This window comes from Lactuca virosa, chromosome 9 (genome assembly GCF_052849685.1).
Source record: "Lactuca virosa cultivar CGN04683 chromosome 9, Lactuca_virosa_CGN04683_v6, whole genome shotgun sequence".
Lineage (NCBI taxonomy): Eukaryota > Viridiplantae > Streptophyta > Magnoliopsida > Asterales > Asteraceae > Lactuca > Lactuca virosa.
Genome location: NC_136434.1, coordinates 172042891 through 172060239, shown reverse-complemented (window position 1 = coordinate 172060239; position 17349 = coordinate 172042891).

Below are 17349 nucleotides of genomic sequence, written 5' to 3'. Positions count from 1 at the left end.
CAGGTGGAGTTTATAACCGAACTATATGACTTGAATCATGCCTCTATGAAGTACAATGACAAGAGTGGTGTTGTAGCCCCATTAACGCTTCATCGACGTAGAGAATAAGAAATAAAATAAGAAGTTGTCGCTCATTTTCTCTTGTCAGACGAAGGTTGTAGCTATCAACCACAATTGGCGGTCTCAACCTATATAAATCTATACACAACGTTCTTTGCACTCCAAGATTAATGGTTATTACAAATGTTTTCACTAAGTTTGTGTTCTTAATTTAATGAATATGAAACTCACATAGAGATCTTGTGTTTGTTTAAAACTATACAATTGTTTATGTTTGGAAACTTCTAATTGTAAAGTTTAATAGACCTTAACTGTAAAACTATAAAAGTTTCATATCGAAAACCGGCTAGCATAACGGTTGTGTTTTGACTAAAAACCATATTTCAACTCACGTGAAATCAACCAAGATCTAACAATCTAAACATGTACAAACCTAGTAGTTTTTTATTCAATAATTGTTCTCGTGTATCTAGTAACATGTGTATATATATGCATTTAATCACACATAATTTATATGGACAACATTCATTTTTGTCCATATAGATCATATATGATTAGATACGTATAACTACATATGATTATATCCAGAAGAACAACTATTGAATCGAGAAAGATAAAACGAATGTTGTCTACATAAATCTTATGTGATTATATGCATATAATCACATGTGATTATATGTATTTAATCACATATAACTTATGTGGAAAATATTAATTTTCTCGTTTTTTGTTCAATAGTTGGTCTCCTTGTATTTAATCACATGTGATTATATGTATTTAATCACACATGATTTATGTAAAATAAATATTTGTTTTCATGTTCTTGATTCAATAGTTGTTCTCGTGTATAGAATCACATGTAACATCCTTATAAACGACGTGGCTTGCCAATGCTTGTAAAAGCTTGAGGCTTGACATTGCCACCTGTCACACCCCGACCCGCGACAGAAGCGTCGTTATTGCAGCGTTGAATTTGGATCACAGTTAACAAACATACATGTAACACTCCAATTACCATTTAATTTAAATGGTTATAATTATAGGTCATAAAATTAAAGTATGATGTTATAAATTCATATCTTTAAATTTTAATAGTTAATGTTAGAGTTCAAGACTAAGTATGAGGGAATATAAAATGAAATTATAAATCGATGATAGTTGGAACTATGAGGAACCGAAATGAGATTTTGGGACTTAAAAGCCAGAATATAGCAAAGAAGTGTCAGTGGGCAGGGGCGGAGCCAGAATTTTAGATTAAGGGGGGTTTACACAATAAATAAGATGTCACATTGCCACTTACGCTTTTCGTTACTGTAACATATCATGTCATTTGAAAAATACACTAAAATACTTTAAATGAACATATTATGAAATAAAAGTCCAAGTAATATATTTTTTTTCAATAGTCGAGTTATAACTTAAATGGTTGTTGTAGTTATTTTAGAACAAAACTTAATTTGTCTAACAATAAATAAATATTAACGTATTCGGTACATGTTCATAAAAAATTAACATTATACGTTATTTACACCATTTTGAACTTATCTAAGGTACTTTTATAATAATTTAAATAAGTAAATAAAACTAATAATCTTGAAAAAATATGAAGGTTAATTAAATTTTATAACATTTATACTATATTTACTATCATATTTTTACATAGAGTCATATATCTTTATATTACTGTTCCCTTTATTCATCATAAAAGAATAACATTTAACAGAGAAAACAAAAAATTTTAGATAAGGACAACACATAGATCAAATTCTATAAACATAAAGGCTGTCAAATTCTATAATCACATGCATTCATATTTGAAAATAACCAAAGGATATTCATTTGGGAGACTTAAATAAATAGTGATGCATATATCAAAGAAAGAAGGATACTAGAGAACGTGATTTTGGAATGAAAAAATACTCACAGTATCAGAGTGAGAGGCATTGAGAGGCTGCTGGCTGTAGACGGCGAGGAGACCTTGAGACGGCCATCTGAAGAGTGCGTCAAAAGAGCACGACTGTAACCGACTGAGTGGTGTTTTCGACGGACTTATCTTGGGAGGTAATTGCAGGAGGAGGAAGATGATGGTAATGGCGGTTAGGTTTCTTAGATTTAGGTTGTTTGATATTTATTTTTGTGAATTTATTGTTTGTTATAAAAGTTTTAAAGAGTCCAAGAGGTTTAGGCTTATTTAGATTACAACGGCTAAAATTTTGGTATTGTGATTAGATTTAGGATATTGATATTCAAATTACCATTTTTGGTGGTTTACTTAACTAAAATACGTAAGAAAATATTTGAACATATTTTGCATACTGTCACCGTTAAAATCCTCAAATTTTGAGGGGTGTTATTTTATATTTTCTCTGAAAAATTGAAAGTTTTATGTATAGAAAGGAGATCTCAAACTGCATTGAATTTGTTCATTCAAAAGTTAAGGGGGGGGGGGGGGGCAGAGCACCTGTCAGCCCCGTACTGGCTCCGCCCATTGTTTCAAACCTAGGTATTTTGTAACATCCAGGATTTATAAGGTACTAATCTTATAATTACTTAGGAGTAAAATTTTTAAAAGTTGGACTTGGGCCTTGGGCCTTGTATGTTTTGGGCTGATAAGGTACGTACGTGGGGCGTACCTTCCCATGTACGCCCAACGTACTCAAGGGATTAGAACACGGGGACCATACGCCTACACCCAACATACCAAAGAGTACGCGCAGCGTACGCGGGCAGAACCTAAGACTCTAACTTTTAGGGTTTGATCCCTTAATAAAGGACATTATGCCCTTGGTCCAGGCTCCCTAACACCCTTAAGCAGTCACCATGAAAACCCTAACCCACTTTGGTGTGTCTTTGTTATTTGGAGGCCATTTGAGTGCACTTTGGTGTAATTTTGGTGCTTTGGAAGAGAAAGGAACTTGAAGAAGGAGCAAGGATCCACCAAGAGCTTGTAGATCCAGAAGATTAGCACCATTTCTGACCCATTTGAGGTATCAAGTTCCAAACTTGACCATTATATTCTTAGATTGTTAATGGGGGGTGTTTAAGGTTACTTTTGGACTCCATTGTTGAGGCTTCTTACATCTTAATGATTTCAGACCATAATAGCTGTCCTTTTGGACTCTTAGAGGCACTAAGAGTCATAAAAATCGAACCTTGGTGGTTAAGCCACAACCATGCAAGTGTTAGTGGGTTTTAAATCTTGTTAAAAGGACCCAAAACCATGTTTGAACCCAACCATGCATGCAAGCACATAAAGTTCGTGACTTTATGGTTTAGGAGGTCTCAAAGGACCTGGATCTACATTTTGGACGTAAAGGCTTAATGGATTAAGTCATGAATGAAGTCCCAAGGAAGCTGGCCAGTATGCTGGGTGTACTCCCTGGTACGCCGCATGTACTGGGTCAACTTCCTGTATGCGGTCAAGGCCAGCGTACGCCGGGCGTACGTGCCAGGTACGCCGCGCGTACGCATGCAGAGTGGATTCATTTGGGCTTTTGGGCCTTAGAGGGTTGGGTCTGGACTGTTGGGCCTCATAGCCCATTGTAAAGAATAATTTTGGACCTAGGAATATGGAATCAGAAGCATTGAGCCCTTGGGGCCATATTGGGCCAATTGGGACTATTTTGTTTTGGGCTAAAGACTTATTAGAAATTGTGAAAAGGCCCATTTGAAGGCTTGGGCCCAATTTGGAAAATTGGGCCATTGGTGGACCTTTAGGGATTCTTGATAGACCATGGGTGCGTTGTATTTAATGCGTTAGAGTGGGGTCTTATGAATGTTCCAAAATTGGACCAAAGGGTAAAATGGTCATTTTACCCTAAATAATGTTATAGACTCTGATTTAGTGTTAATATGATCATGATAGCCGGGACTCATCGGAGCAGCTGTTAGAGACCACTTTCAGTGAGATTAGACACACAGTATCACGATGTGAGTTACTTTCCAGTTGCGGTGGGTCTACGGCCACAATGTCGGCCCACCAGTAGGAGTTGTATGTTAGATGATTGTCTTTGTGATATTCTTCTTGGTGTGCTACTACCTGAGATGTTTATGTGCTAGTTTGATATGTTTTATGTGGTAGTAGTAGTAAGAGGGGAATAGTCCCCAAGTTCGGTTGTTAGGACCGAGGGGTAGGTCGGACACCCCGGTATGTCTGAAAGGGGTAGGTTGAGCACCCCGATATGCTCAGCAGGGTAGGTCGGGCACCCAGATATGCCTGGCATGAGATAGGTCGGGCACCCCAGTATGCCTAACAGTATGTGTTACGTATGGTATGTGGTATGATGGGGGAACTCACTAAGTTTCGTGCTTACAGTTTTCAGTTTTGTTTCAGGTACCTCTTCAGCGAAGGGGAAGGAGCCGGCGCGGTAGCTGCACATCACATGCACACAGGATTCCACATTTTAGGATCTATGGGATTGTACTATGATTTTATTATTATACGAGGACATGTTTGAGACACGCCTTAATGGTTTTATGAATTATTATAATATTGGCAATGTTTTGACAAACAATTTCATATGTACTTACTTTAAAACAAAAAATTTTGGCTTGAAAATTTGGGATGTTACAAGTTGGTATCAGAGCCTTGGTTTGAGGGATTTGGACACACTCTCGGGTGTGTCTGGACTCAAACTGAGGACTTGGTATAAAAAATTTCTTTTAAAAAGGAAAATCATTTTTTATGAAAAGAATTTGAAAAGAGAAAGAGGAACTTTGAAAAAGAACATAATGTGTGATGTGCGCGACCGGACGAGTTCAAGTAAGTTTTCCCCAAGATACCCATACATGTTATGTTATGATATGATATGATTATGAGAACTACATGCTAGATTAGGGAAAAGGATCTAGGAAGGATGCCTTATATGCCTATTGTATATGTATGAGAACTGCATGCTAGAATAGGGCTAAGGGTCTAGGAAGATGCGTGATATGCCTGCTATATGTGTTTATTGAGCTGGAAGAGAATACTGATTAGTCACTTATATGATATCTTGGATAGAGTATGTTTTATTGGATTACCTAACGCTCGAATGCTGCTTGCTTTGTGCTAATAGGATTTCTAGCTATCTTTACTTAACTAATAAACGAATACATCACATTACATATTGTGAGGATTAAATAATTTCAGAAGGTTAGGTTTAGCCCTATTTCGCAGCTCTTGTTTGAGTCCAACCGTTGTAGGGCAGGACCTCTGATTCGAAGAATTATCTGGTCTTAGCTATATGTGATGGTATTCGCAAGTTAGTTAGGTGAGGGTAGCAGGAACTTCTTATGCAGCTGATGGCGGAGGGTGGGTTGGAGAGTTACGTTAGGGTAAGCCTAGGATGTGATTAGCAAAGAGTGCAGCAGTAATAGAAGGGACTTGGTGAAGTCGAAGCAATCCTTGAGGAAAGTACGGATAGATGTGGAAGGTAGTATGGGCCCATACTACTGAAAGCATAGGATCCGTACTCGAGTCAAGGAGGGCTAAGATGGAATCAGGAAACTTGTAGAGTGTGTAAGACCTCTTGAAATGTTGTATGATCCTGACATTTATGTGTTTGTTTCAGAATGGTGATGATTACGCGTCACGGAGCAGGAGGATCAGGGTCAGGATCAGGATCAGGATCAAGTTCGGGTTCAGGTTCCGAGCCAGTGGACGAGAGGCTACGCGAGTGTATCGCGTCGGAGATCACGAGAGGTATCCTTGATGCGACCCCGGTTATCTTTGGTTCGATCAAGGAAGGGATCATAGAGCTGATGGATGATCGCCTCAGGGCGTTCTGGAGCGACATGACACTCAGCCAGTCAGGATCACGCACACTGTCCTTCAAGGACTTCAGGGGCAGTGGTGCGCCGGATTTCCATGGCGCGAAGGACCCCATTGCTGCCAGATGATGGATTGGAGACATTGAGTCTGCACAACTGACAAGCTTCTGCCCTGAGGGGTCGAAGGTGCGATATGCCGCAGGTTGTTTGAGAGACAGGGCCAGGGATTGGTGGGAGTCGGTTGGTGACTCTTTGGGAGCCTCAGCCATTTAGGCTATGACTTGGTCGGACTTTGTGACCAGATTCAGGGCTGAGTTTGCACCGGCTGTGGAGCTTCAGCAGCTGGCCAGGGAGTTTCTCGATATGAGGCAGACGACTGAGTCAGTGGCGGAGATTACCGCCAAGTTCCGGGAGAGGGCATTGTTGGTGCCCCAGTATGCGGGAGACGAGGAGATGCGGAAAACCCGCTACCATTATATGTTACGAGCTGATATTCGGGAGCATGTCAGCTACTCAGCTTACCCGACCCTGGATTCTATGATCGCCAGGGCGAGGGAGAGGGAGATTGATTTGGAGCACATCCGAAAGAGGAAGGCGGAGGAGGGAAAGGTGACTGGGGATTCGGGGAAGAAACCCAAGGGATCCGATGTTAGGTCGAAGGGCCATCAGGGCCGGAGTCGCTGCTGAAAGTACGGCAAGCCACACGAGGGGGTGTATAGACTAGGGTCATCAGGCTGCTATAAGTGCGGCAAGGTTAGGCACTTTGGCAAGGATTGTACTGCCACCACTCTCACATTCCATACATCAGACCTGATTTGATTCCGTTGCAATCAGAAGGGCCATAAAAAGGCCGATTTCCCGAGATTGACAGCAGCAGCGCCAGTGGCAGCGCCAGTTCCAGCGACCATGCGTATCACTGATGGCCGGCAGGGCAAGACATAGGCTCCAGTGGCGAGGAGCCGAGCCTTCCAGTTGACTACCGAGGAGGCACGCGCCGCACCCGATGTGGTGATGGGTATGATTTCTTCTCCCTATCTTTTATTATGTGTTGTTTATGATATTGATGTGCATTGTGTATTTGTGTATGCTTTGTTTAGGATCGTTCCATGTGAACGGTATTCCAGTACACGTGTTATTCGATTCAGGTGCCACTCGATCATTTGTTTCTCTTGCACTTAGCAAGAAGCTCCCTGAGTCTTCGGGCATGTTGGATTTCCCTCTAGAGGTTGAGATTGCCGATGACCGATCAGTACGAGCGACAACGGTTTTCAGAGATTGTGTTCTGAGGCTATTCGAGGAGCGCTACCTGGTAGACTTGGTTCCTATTCTGTTGCGTGGGAACAAGGTGGTTATATGCATGGATTGGTTGAGCCCCAACGGGGCAGTGATCGACTGCGCGCAACAGTTGGTTCGGGTCAGGACCCCGAGTGGAGGAGAGCTGGTGATTCAGGGCGAGAGGCCATAGCACAGACCAGCCTTATGTTCAGCAGTGAGGGCTAGGCGCTACCTACAGCAGTGTTGCACTGAGTATGTCGCCTATGTTATGGATACCTAGGAGGCGGTTAAGGCGACAGTGATCGATGTTCCGGTGGTGCGAGATTACGCGGATGTATTCCCCGAGGAGCTGCCTGGGATATCGTCGGAGCGACAGGTGGAGTTTAGGATCGACCTAGTCCTTGGTGCAGCTCCGATAGCCAAGGCACCATATCGGTTGGCTCCTCCCGAGATGCAGGAGTTGTCTACGCAGCTGCAGGAGCTGCTAGACAAGGGATTCATCAGGCCGAGTAGTTCGCCTTGGGGAGTCTCGATCCTGTTTGTCAAGAAGAAGGACGTGTCGCATCGCATGTGCATAGATTACCGGGAGCTGAACAAAGTAACGGTGAAGAACTGTTACCCACTCCCAAGGATAGATAACTTGTTCGACCAGCTTCAGGGAGCATCTTGGTTTACCAAGATAGACTTGCGGTCAGGCTACCATCAGATGAGGCTCAAGGATGAGGATATACAGAAGACTACTTTTCGGACTCGCTATGGCCACTATGAGTTCGTGGTGATGCCCTTCAGGCTCACCAATGCTCCTGCCGCGTTCATGGACCTCATGAACCGCGTGTGCAGACCAATGTTGGATCAGTCTGTGATAGTTTTCATTGATGATATCTTGGTTTACTCCAAGACGCATGAGCATCACGAGGAGCATCTGCGAGAGGTTTTGGATACTCTGAGAAGGGAGAGCCTGTACGCCAAGTTCTCAAAGTGTGAGTTCTGGTTGCACGAGGTGCAATTTCTTGGGCACCTTGTCAACCAGAACGATATTCTGTTCGACCCAGCCAAAGTGGAGGTCGTGATGAGATGGGAAATTACGAAGTCTCCATCTGAGGTTCGGAGTTTCCTAGGGTTAGCAGGCTATTACCATAGGTTCATTCAGGACTTCTCCAAGATAGCCGTACCCTTGACCCGACTGGCGAAGAAGGTCGTTGTCTTTCGCTGGGGGCCTGAGCAGTACGCAACATTTGAGACACTGAGACGGAGATTATGCGAGGCGTTGATCCTTGCCCTGCCAGAGGGCATGGAGGATTTTGTAGTATACTGCGATGCGTCCATTTCGGGTTTGGGCGCAGTATTGATGCAGAGAGGGCATATCATCGCCTGCGCCTCGAGGAAGCTGAAGCCTCACGAGGTGAACTACCCGACGCATGATTTGGAGTTGGGGGCAGTCGTCTTCTCCCTCAAGATTTGGCGACACTATCTCTATGGGGTCCGATGTACCATTTACACGGACCACTAGAGTTTGAGGTACCTCATGGGTCAGCTAAATCTGAGCATGAGGCAGCGTTGGTGGTTGGACGTGGTGAAGGATTATGATTGTGAGATCCTATACCGCTCGGGGAAGGCCAATGTCGTGGCCTATGCGCTTAGCCACAAGGCAGCGCCGATCAGAGACATCTGATTGTGGATGACAGTGGTGACTCCACTGTTATAGTAGATCCGAGAATCCCAACAGGAGGCTATGAAGGAGGAACATTGGAAGAGCGAGCGTATTGTGGGACATGTTTCCTCTTTCGCCTACGACAGCCAAAGGTTATTGACACTACACCGCAGGGTGTGGGTTCCATACCATGGGGGTGTGCGCCAGGTTCTGATGGAGGAGGCGCACAAATCCCGATTTTCCATTCATCCCGGGGCGACTAAGATGTAGAGAGATCTTCGTCCTGATTATTGGTGGCCCTGCATGAAGCGGGATGTAGCCTGGTATGTCAAGAGATGCCTGACCTGTAGGAAGGTCAAGGCCGAGCACCAGAGGCCTCACAGCAAGACGCAGCCGTTGGATATCCCTATGTGGAAATGGGAATATATTACTATGGATTTCATCACAAAGCTTCCCAGGACCGTACGGGGAGTGGATTCGATTTGGGTTATCGTGGATCGGTTGACCAAGAGTGCCCATTTCATACCGACCCAGGAGAGCATCTCGGCCGAGAAGCTGGCCGATGTCTACGTCCGAGAGGTAGTAGCTCGACATGGATTGCCAGTCTCCATGATTTCAGACAGAGATGTACGGTTCACCTCCAGATTTTGGAAGAAATTTCATGATGAGTTGGGTACTCGTCTGCACTTTAGCACCACTTTTCACCCGCAGACGGATGGTCAGAGCGAGAGGACCATCTAAACCCTGGAGGATATGTTGTGGGCATGTGTTCTAGACTTCGGTGGTAGTTGGGATACCTATCTTCCATTAGCTGAGTTCTCCTACAACAACAACTATCACACGAGTATCAATCTTCCTCCCTTTGAGATGTTGTATGGGAGGAAGTGCAGGACCCCGATATGTTGGGGTGAAGTAAGACAGAGGGTCATGGGGAGCACTGAAGTGGTGCTCAATACGACAGATAGGATTCAACAGGTTAGGAGCAGGCTTTAGACTGCTCAGAGTCAGTAGAAAAGTTATGCCGACAAGCGTCGCTCGGACCTGGAGTTCCAGGTCGGGGATATGGTCCTCCTGAAGGTGTCGCCTTGGAAAGGCGTCATTCAATTCAAGAAGTGGGGCAAGTTGGGCCCCAGGTACATTGGACCTTTCAGGGTTGTCGCCCGGGTGGGCAAGGTGGCGTATAGGCTGGACCTGCCAGCTGAACTCAGTCAGATTCACAGTACGTTTCACGTCTCCCAGCAACGGAAGTGCCTGGTGGACGACTCGGCAGTGGTGCCCTTGGAGGATATTCAGGTGGATGACAGCCTGAACTACATCGAGTTGCCAATGGTGATGCTTGGCTGGAGTTTTCGATGCTATTCCCACCCCTATTGGTGTTGTTTGCGTTGAGTTGTGCCATAGCAGCGGTTACTACCGCTGTTACAGCAACTTGGAATGTAGAAGAGTCCATCTGCAGGAGCGGTGGTAAGCAACGCTCATGTCTAGCTATGTTCCCATAGCCCTCTGAAGTGACTGTCAAAGAATTGAAGTAATTCTGTTATCCCGATCCGAGATAGTAGATACTGATATTTCATGGAGTCTCACGATCTCCTTGATATAGATCCAAGCTAATCTTTCCGTCTTGTTTGATTTTTGTATTAGTAAAAAAAGGGCAGATTGGGTTAACCAATCGACGATCGCCCAGATAACGCCCAACTCAACTCTTATAACGATCAGCTTCGTCTTTTGACTTCGAGAGTTTTATCCATCCATGCAGTGCTTTCTTCGCGACATTCTCCGGCTTTGATGCTTTCAAGGTTGGTCGTAGATGTTGACAGTGTTTTGTTCTCGCTTCGTGAGCAGACGAGTATGTTATTGATGAAAATAATGAAAAGCCTGACTAGGAATGGTTGGGAAAACTCGGTTCATAGGGTTCATGAATACCATGGGAGCATTCGTTAGACTGAAGGGTATCACAACCAATTTGAAATGGTCGTGACGAATTCGGAAAGCAGTTTTTTTTGGAATGTCCTCTTCTCGGACTCGGAGCTGATGGTAAACGGGTCTTAGATCTATTTTGGAGAAGCAACTAGCTCCTTGAAGCTGGTCAAATAGGTCGTCAATCCGAGGAAGTGGGTATCGGTTTTTGATAGTGAGCTTATTCAATTCCCTAAAATCGATGCACATTCTGAAGGATCCGTCTTCTTGATGAACAAGACCGGAGCTCCCCAGGGTGAGAACCTTGGTCCGATGAATCCTTTGCGCAACAATTATTCTTAATTGACTGGATAACTCCTGAATTTCGGCGGGAGCTACCCTGTAGGATGAATTGGCAATTTATATGGTTCTCGGTATGAGGTCGATTCGAAATTCGACCTGTCTCTCCGGGGTATTCCCGGAAGGTCTTCAGGAAATACATCCGGAAATTCACATGCCACTGGGATGTCTTTAGTGTTTACTTCTACCTTGGCCTCATCACCACGTGAGCGAGGAGTACATAGTTCTTCTTGTGCAGGCACTTCTGTGCCTTGATGAACGAAATGAGACGAAAATTGGTGCCAGGTTTATCACTATAGATTATTAGGGTTTCGTGATTGGGGAGGTGAAGGCAAACGGCCTTCTCGTGACACATAATATCAGCATGGTGGGGGCTTAACCCAACCATGTCGGTTATCACATCAAAGCCCCTAATATTTACTGGCATTAAATCTATTTGAAGTGAATGTTTGTTTAGTGTTAAGGTGTACTCTACATAAATATCTTTGGTGGACTCGGTTTTTCCCATTAGCCATCTCCACCGTGAAGGCTTCGTTTAGCTTCTGGGATTGTTGTTTTAGTATGTGCTCGAATTTGTTACTAACAAAGCTTCGCTCAGCTCCACTATCGAGTAAGATGTGAGGGGAAAGAGTTGTTAAGTGGGAACATACCAGTAACAACCGTCGCATCTTGAATTGCTTCGCCTTGACCTAGGGTTAGGACCCTTCCTGATCCTCCTGCCCCTTGATTTTTAGCCTTGGGGAAATTGCGTCGGAAGTGGCCAGTTCCTCCACACCCATAGCAGGTGTGACTGGCCCCAACATTGATGTTGTTGTTACTGTTGTTGTGATTGTTGTTGTTGTTTGGCTGTTGATTCTGTTGTGGATAAGTTCTACAGTATTTGGTGGTGTGACACTTTTGGTTGCATCTTTTACAATACGGCTCCCGACAGGCTCCCTTGTGATGGAAATTGCACTGGTTGCATTTTGGAAGGCTTCCAGCATATGGTCTCGCTGATGTTGATGTAGTAGGGGTCATGGTCGCATGAATAGCAACAACATCTGGCTTCTTTGAGAACCCTTGAGTTGGTTGTCCCTTTCTCTTACTTCCCGACTTTTGCTTCCTGCTCTTAAGCTTGGGGTTTGGAGCGCTTTGATAAGCTGTCACTTGTTGGTGTCCGTGATCGTTCCTTCGGCTGGAGTTGTCTCAGGTGTGTCGGGCCATGCCTGGGAGGTCCCGATCAATTGGTCCTCTATGGCTAAGATCGAAAAGACCTAAGTTTATACCATAGGGTGGTCGTATCCTCTGCTGACGACTTCATCCCCTAACATTGAATGCCCATGGGGAGAGGGGCTATCAGGGCCCTTACGATAAGCCGGCACTCTGGCCATGTATGGAAGATTGATGACTTTGGACTCTGCATCCGAGTCATCATCGTTATTGCCCTCGAGCTCTTCCTCTTCGAGGTTTACTACTGGCTCGGTGGGTTCATCTGTAAGTTCTACTTCCTGTTCCTCCTCTGGTTCTTCCTTTGAGTCTTCTTCTGGGTCAAGCCACCCTGTATTCCACTGACTAGGGAAATAGGGGTCTCCTGGCTAATGATGCCCGTCCATAGTGTATTGCACGAAGGGGTATAAATACTAGAAACAAATAGCACACCAAATACTCCTATAGTATTTTAATTTTGTTTAGGTTTGGTTCTACAAGCTATTTGGATAGTTAAATGGTAAGTTTTTGATTCATTGTCCATCACGATTACTCCCGAACACATGCTGGTCGTATTTTGAATGAATGTAGTTGATCAGGTCACATTTACCCCCCAATACGACTACATAATTACCCGGGTTTAATCGCGATGTTCAAATCCTCCAAAGACTTTTACTGTTCTTGTTGTGTTATTACTCTAAAATGCACACATAAGTATGTATTTTAATTATTATGTTCATTGTAGTTTAGTCCCATTGTATTTATAGTTGCATATCATGTATAATTAGATATGCTACTTCACACCCCCGAACCAGACGGCGGAAACGTCCGAGGGCTCGTGTGACTAACAATTGAATTATCATTACAGTGAATATAAATGAAACATAACATCATCACCACCATGCATAATTTAATACAACTGCCATTGTTTACATCAGGTATAATCTTTTAAGTTACATGACCAAAACATTCGCTGAATGATGTTTAACAGTACACAAAACACAATCCCATATTCTTGATGATTCTTCTGCCTAACGAGTCCCTGAGAATACAAGTTATTTTGAAAACGTCAACATATATTATGTTGGTGAGTTCATAAGCATGTTTGATTGAAAAGTTTTGTATAGTTTGTAAAGCACCAGAAAATCCGATATTTTCTGTAAAGTGTCTTGAAAATGATGTGTCAAATCAAGTATTAATGCATGTGTGTTTACTGCTTTTGAAATGTATAAATAACAAAAATGTAATCCAGATAGAAACCCTGTATTTTCTGTTGTAAGTGGAAGGTGATGTATAAATGTATTTATCCCAGAAATCCGATATTTTCTGCATATAAAAGTATCGTAATCATAAAATTTCCAAGACCGTGTATCGATGTATGTATGTTTTTAGTATCTTCTAGATTTGTATAAATATACCGAAATCCTTGATGAAGTTAGTCTCTAAGTGAGCCGTTACAACCATGCTTGATAATGACTAATTCGCCCGTCTTGACGTTTTCAGGCGCCGGTTTTGATATAGGTAAGGTTTGTCGCCCTAGACTGGCCTAGTCTAGCTGTAGCGAACAGTTAAGGCGTGGGGGGTCACCTCGTATAGATCTATACATAAACTCCCGCTCTCCCTCCAGGAAATTTTGGTTATAAATACAGGCTACGATTGTACACTCAAAGGTTCCAACCGACAAGTCTCACTAGAATCTCAACCTCTAATACCATGTTTAATGTTTACGTGTATGTTGTATGTTATCAAATCCAAAGGTACATATATAAGTATACGAAGTTCAATAATTAAGTAAAGATATAGTTACGATCTACTAAGCATGTGAATTTTTTTCCAAGCCCATTAGCATGTAAATGGATCACAAAGGCCCAATTGATGGGTTTTAGGTAAAACAAATAAACTAGAAAACAATTCCTAAGTTCACATGCAACCTACTTTGGATCTATGTTTTAACTATTGAACATATAACTTTGAATTTCAAACAAGAACCCTAGAGGAGAGAGGCTATTTTCGAAATTGACTAACTAGGGTTTAAGAGTTACATACCTTTCAATTGTTATAGTAAACAATTGATAATCCTCTTGAACTTGATCTTCTTGGAAGCCTAGCACCACAAATGTAATGCCTCTAATGGAATCACACCGAAGAACTAGCAAGAAGGAAACTTGAAGGAGAGAGGGGGTAGGGTATGCAAAAGTCGGCCTAGGGTTTCTTCCAAGGTAGGAGTGGCCGATTTTAGGAGCTGGGAGACTTCTTATATAGCTGAGGGATCTAGGGTTTTAGGAAAACCCTAATACTCCTTTGCTTGGGCCTAAGCTAATCCAAAGGCCTTATCCAAAGCCCCTTGGACGAAATCCTTAGGGTTTCCCCTATAGATTTCGTCCACCTCCCTTTAAGGAGGTTCTGGAGCCTTCCATTCAACTATCTGACAATTGCAAAATAGTCCCTTCACTTTACAATTAATACTTTTAACCCCAAAATTAATTCTGATTAATTTCTGGCTAACAATTAATTAAACATTATGATTTCTAATCAATATATTAATCCTTTAATATATTAATAAATCATTTATATTAATTTATTAATCTTATAATAAATCAATATCTCTCCTTTCATAATTCCCTTGTCCAGTTGCTAGGTTTGAGGGCAACCCGAAATGAGTGTGCTGCTATCACTTCAAGTACATACCAATTATAGTTATGGGCTTAGACACCTAATCCAACAGTCTCCCACTTGGATAAGTCTATAACTATAATTGCTAGTATGACTTCTAAATTTGACCAGCAAATTGTAGCTTCCAAAAGCTGCTGCCGAACTCTGACCCAGTCAGTTACATGTCCTAAGATAAGTAATATCATGACCCTTCGTTCTACTAGATATCCCTAGACATAAGACATGGAATACAATCAATCTCTTTGTCCATAATCTATGTTTCCCGATTTCTGATTTGTGATGATATAGGACATGTAATCGAACACATCAATTTAGTCCTGGCTGGGCCCAGCACAAAAATCAACACCAAATCATCGAGGGGCCCATAGATATCGCTTTTCCCGTTAGGGCAAAAGGAACAAATAAACATTGACTGATATGCTTGTATCTTTTACTCATCAAACCATACATGACAATACGTTTTATAACACCAAGTTACTGATGTGTTTTCGTATCACCAATGTATAGCCGACTTGCAAATTACAACTCATATATATCTGTTTCAAGATCATAGATATTATCTTCTCAACATTACTCGTGATGAATTCCATGAAGTAATACTCTAAGCGTGGGTTTATCCAATACTCAAATCTCACTCTCTGAGTACTCATGAACATTGCAGCAATTCTATTGCTATGTCTATACTTAGACAATCTGCAATCCAATTCATGACAGTCTTAATTCACTACTTACTTCCAAAAGTACGAGCGACTATGGAATTTGAACAATCATATTATTCGGGAAGTAAAACATGCAAAATATGAAACACAATAATAAACAATTGACAAAAGGCAGTAAACAAACTCATAAATAATACTTTATTATTTAATCACCAGGAGTCAATTACATTTACTTTGTAACAAGTTTCTGAACTAGACTAATCTAACCACTAAAACTAATATCATCTTTTAGCCCTATGCTTCGAGCATGCTGAATATGCTTAGCCCTACTCAGACCCTTTGTGAGGGGGTCTGCTGGGTTATCTTCTGATGATACCCTCTTTACAACAAGATGGCCTTCTTCTACTCTATGCCTTATGAAATGGTACTTTCTGTCGATATGTCTAGTTTTACCATGGTCTCTGGGTTCCTTAGTTAAGGCAACTGCTCCCTCATAATCGCAGAACAATTCCATAGGCTCCTGGATGGTTGGAACAACTCCGAGATCCCCGATGAAGTTCCTCAACCAAGCTGCTTCTTTAGACGCTTCACTCGCTGCTATGTATTCTGATTCACAAGTAGAATCAGCCACCGTATCTTGCTTGGAACTTTTCCAAGTAACTGCTCCTCCATTCAGTAGAAATACCCAGCTAGATTGAGAACGAAAGTTATCTCTATCCGTTTGAAAACTGGCATCACTGTAACCATCTACTCTCAAAGTATCATTGCCACCAAGTACAAGGACCCAGTCCTTCGTTCTTCGCAAATACTTGAGTATATTCTTTACTGCTATCCAATGAGCTCTGCCTGGGTTTCCCTGATATCGACTGACCATGCTCAAAGCAAAGGCCACATCAGGGCGAGTACATGTCATAACGTACATGATCGATCCGACAGCGGAAGCATAAGGTACACGAATCATGTCAGCTATTTCTTCATCTGTACTAGGGCATTGAGTCTAACTCAATTTTGTGTTGCTCTAGATAGGTAGCTCTCCCTTCTTGGAATTTTCCATACTAAACCTCTTTAGTACCTTATCCAAGTATGTGCTCTGACTAAGTCCAATTAGTCTCTTCTTTCTATCTCTCAATATCCTAATCCCAAGAATATAAGCAGCTTCTCCAAGGTCTTTCATGGCAAAACACTTTCCAAGCCAAGACTTAACTTCGTTCATGGTTGGAATGTCGTTACCAATGAGTAATATGTCATCGACATATAACACCAGAAAAGTTAATATACTCCCACTAGCCTTGATATACACACAAAACTCATCTTCACTTCTAGAGAAACCAAACTCTTTGACTTTCTCATGGAAGCAAAGATTCCAGATGCGAGATGCTTGTTTCAATCCATAAATTGATTTCTCAAGCTTACACACTCTATTGGGAAACTTTGCATCGACAAAACCCTCTGGCTGATTCATGTGAATATCCTCATCCAGCTTCCCGTTAAGGAAAGCAGTCTTGACATCCATCTGCCATATTTCATAGTCATGAAAGGCAGCTATGGCGAGCAATATCCTGATAGATTTAATCTTGGCTACTGGCGAGAATGTTTCATCATATTCAACCCCTGGGGTTTGAGTGAAACCTTTCGCAACCAGTCTAGACTTGAATGTGTGTACATTCCCATCCATGTCTGTATTCTTCTTGAAGATCCATTTGCACCCAAGTGTCTTACGACCCGGTGCATTATCAACCAAATTCCAAACTTGGTTGTCATACATGGACTTTATCTCGCTGTCCATTGCCTCTTTCCACTTGGAAGCCTCTGGGCCTGCCATTGCTTCCTTATAAGAAA